The following is a 4,064-nucleotide window of genomic DNA, read 5'->3' on the forward strand; positions in this document are numbered from 1 at the left end:
TTCGATCTTCTCCTCTGTCATCGTCGATATACCCCTCCCGATAACTTCAACATGAGAGGAGAAGAAGAAAGAAAGGAATAGAGGAGAAAGAAGAAACTTTGACACGAGGGGGGGGGGTACCGATACCCCCTCCCCGATAACATTATTTTCCCATGTATATGTATGTTGCTTCGTTGTCGATATAACGAGGGTGTCGAGGATCACCGAGGGGTCGAGGGTCGGGAACTAGGGTAGAGGGTCGAGGGTCGTTAAGGGGTCAAGGGTCGAAGGTTTCAGGGTCGAGGGTCGTTAAGGGGTCAAGGGTCGAAGGTTTCAGGGTCGAGGGTCGTTAAGGGGTCAAGGGTCGAAGGCTCTCGACCCCTCGGCGATCCTCCCGACCCCTTGACCCTCGACTGCTCGGCGATCCACGACCCTCTACCCTACCACGGGCGTCGATGCCCACGTCACTTGTGGGACATAGATGTAGTGTTCAATGCCGACCCCCTCCCGATAGCTTCAACACCTGGGGGGTTCGATATTACCCCCTCCTAGCTTGAAGCGTTCTCGAGGCCACCCCCTAACCCTTGAAGCGTTGTTGAGGCCACCCCAAACCCTAGAGAAGCAGCGTCGAGGCCACTAATATGATTCCTTATTGTGATTAGCTAGCTAGTTCTATGTTTGCCACTAATATATCCATATCTTTCATGTTTGAATAATAATTGCCATGTTGTAAATATTTGTAGAAACTATGGACACCCCCCGAGACGAAGCACAAGAAGCGTTGTTGAGGGACATAATCGCAGAAGGAAGTGATGCCCTCTCCTCGATGTTTCTCAACGACAACGATGGTCTGGAAGGAGAGGGTGAAGAAGCAGCTGGCCCTCTCCTCATTGATTTACATGGCTCCGATGACCCAATGCCGGTGCAAGAAGGAGAGGGTGAAGAAGTAGACCGTGAGGACGGCTCCGGTGATCACCAAACCGAGTCCGGCTAGGTATATATATTAGTTAAGCCTGTGCTGACTAGCTAATTGATGCATTCATTGTTTTGGTATGTACACATATTAATTAACTCTCATCTTTGTTCTTTTTTCTAGCCCTCCGGATCGAGCACAACTTCGGTAAAGAGACGAGGCCCGAAGAAAAAGTTGAGCTCGGATGAAAAGTTTGAGATCATACAAATCGCGCGCGACGGCCAACCGATTGAACCCTACCGGACAAAGAAGGCATTTGTTGCTCAGTGTGGGGTTCTGGTTAGGGACAAGATCCCGATCAGCATCCAGCAATGGTATAAGCCTAAGAACGAAGACCCTGAGGTGTCTTATGTCAATGAGATGCAGAAAAAGAATCTTTGGACTGAGCTGAAGTCAAATTTCACCCTACCGCCGGAGGATGATCCGGAGAAGCCAGTTATAGAGCCATTAATCAAGTCTTTTGCTCTGAGGAAGATGGCAGACCTATTCAGGAATTGGAAGAAAGACCTCAATAGGTATGGCGAAAAAAATGAGACACCAGAATTCATTGGCAAATATGAGAAGATCAGAGATGACTGGCCCGCATTTGTGGCCCACAAGACATCGGAAAAGAGTAAAAAAATGTCGGCAACAAACAAGAGAAATGCTGAGAAGAAGAAGCTTCACCATCGCACGGGGTCAGGTGGCTACCTCGTAGCCCAGCCTAAGTGGGCCAAGGCTGAGAATGATCTGCTTGATAAATGGATCGAACCAGAGACAATGAACTGGCCAGAATGTTGCCGGACTTGGTTCTTTGGAGCCGGCGGATCCTTGGACCCTGTAACAGGGAAGTGCATTTGGACGGAGGAACAATTGGACATACCAGTCAAGAAGCTTCAGCAATATATCGAAGCAGCGCAGCAAGGGACGTTCGTTCCAGACAGGGAGAAGGACGAGCTCACAATGGCCCTCGGCAATCCTGAGCACCCTGGACGGACACGAGGCACGCCAGGCTCCGTTTCGTGGAAGGCTGGATTTCCGGACGCAGGGGGTTACAAAACCCACGAGAGGAGGAAGAAACTGGAGCAGAGCCAACTGCAGTCGCTGCACGAAAGGGTAATGGGGCTAGAGGAACGAGAAGCAGATCGCAGCAAACGACCTGCCGAAGCTTCCCCCGAAGCTACCGCGCCATCTCAGCGGAAAAGCAGCGTGGCTTCCACCGAGCTGCTTCAGCCAGAGCATGCCTTGACGGCTCCTGCCAGCTATCCCGTGGATGCTATCACGGATGCTGAAAATTGCCACCTTATGGCGCAATGGAGCAATTTGAAGGTCAAGGCGGCTGTTGGCTCTGTTTATCCTACTAAACCCGACTCAACTTTTCACTGCCGGCCGATTCCAGAAGGATATGCTAAGGTGATGGTCGATGAAATAACGGAGGGATTTGAGGACCTCCGGCTTGACCACCCTACCGGTGAAGGGGAGTATCGGCTGGGTTTTGCTCTGAAGACTCCATGCCTATGGCGGAAGGATCTCATCAACCTTCCGAACTGGACGCCTCCGCCTCCTCCTCCTCCTCCGGCGAGTCAGGGCACTCCGCCTCCTCCACCGGCGAGTGACGATCAGGGCACTCGGCCCGCTCCTTCTCTGGCGCGTGGCGGCACTCCGCCTCCTTCTCCGCCTGCGCCGGCGCGCCCGAGCAGCCAGCCTCCTCCTTCGCCGCCTCGTCAGCAAGGGCGGAAGAGACCCGCCGCCGCTCCGGCTTCTACGGCGCGTCGCAGTCCTTCTCCTCCACCTCGTAAGCAAGGAAAGAAGACATCCGCTCCATCTACTCTGCCGGCGTCTAGCAGTACAGCCAAAGGCGGGAGGAGATACAGATTCGGTCCTTCTCTAAAGACTCCAGAGAAGTTACTGTACGAGAGGAGCGAGGAGGAAAACGCGAAGATCGCGCAGACCGAAGTGGATGACTGGTTTCAAGGGTTGAAAGCAAAGAGACATCCACCTCCGGAGGAGCAGGTAGATCCGGTGAAAGGGAAGCGCACTCTGGCTGCCCTGACAAAACCACCCAAGTCTCCGCCGAAAGGCAACAATGAGCGCATTATTGGAAGGCATTTGCCGAAGCGGAGAGGTCGGGAAGTACTAAAAGTGATCAAAGGATGAAAGAACAACGAGCTGGAAAACAAATTGCCCAGCTCGGCGAACAAGCGAAGCAATCGTGCCCCCCACTCAAGGTGCCTGCTAGCGACATCGTCGATCCGAGGATGGTGCCCGGTTATGGCAATCCTGCAGATTACCTGCCCGACGATGTACATTATGATATCTTGGAGGTGCAGATACAAAGATACGAGTACGGGAAGCCTCTCGTGAAAGATGAAAGTTCTCTATCAACGATGATGCGAAGATTGCATGATTGGTACATGAAAACCTGCAAAGAGTCTGAGGGGAGGAGTACTTTGTATGTGAGAGTTAAAAAGGAGCATGACCTCCTTGGAATTGAACTGTTGCCTATTCCATTTGAGGAGTTCTATCAGTTTTTCAATCAATTGGCCATCGATAAAGCAACGGTCACCTCCTACTGTCTGTAAGTAGTACTACTTCCGTCATTAAGTCTCTCTATATAACTCAGCCCTTTCATTTGCATGTATTTATAATTATCCTCACTATATTATGCAGATTGAAGATCGCCGAATTGAAGAAAAGACAAGTGGGAGATATTGGGTTCATTAACACGTATCTCATAGATGCAACTGAGGTTCAATATCATGCCAAAGAAACCGAGGCCAACTTGCTACGATCATTGGAAATAAATGAACACAAAGATATAATACTCTTTCCTTACAACTTCAAGTGAGTGTTACTGTCTTGTGGCATATTCGGTTTCCTTATTAGTCCAGGTTATAGTAATGTAATATTGATGAGTTATGCATGTGTGCGCAGCTACCACTATATTCTCCTAGAGATTAAGCTTGAGAAGGGAGTAGTAACTGTCTTAGACTCCAAGCGAAAAGATCCCAAGGAGTATGCGGACATGACTGAAATGCTCGAGAAGTAAGTTAAATCGATCATTATCCACCATATCAGCAACTTTGTTCATTTCTGATATCAAGTAATTGTTTTCTTTGTATGGCAGGGCTTG

General features: G+C 50.2%; 1 pseudogene; it reads left to right on the top strand.

The window, feature by feature from the left end:
- The first annotated feature begins 934 nt into the window (after window positions 1–934).
- LOC119325752 lies at window positions 935–3,674 on the top strand (annotated as a pseudogene).
- The last annotated feature ends 390 nt before the right edge of the window (window positions 3,675–4,064 follow it).

The sequence above is a fragment of the Triticum dicoccoides genome, chromosome 6B (assembly GCF_002162155.2).
Source record: "Triticum dicoccoides isolate Atlit2015 ecotype Zavitan chromosome 6B, WEW_v2.0, whole genome shotgun sequence".
Classification (NCBI taxonomy): domain Eukaryota; kingdom Viridiplantae; phylum Streptophyta; class Magnoliopsida; order Poales; family Poaceae; genus Triticum; species Triticum dicoccoides.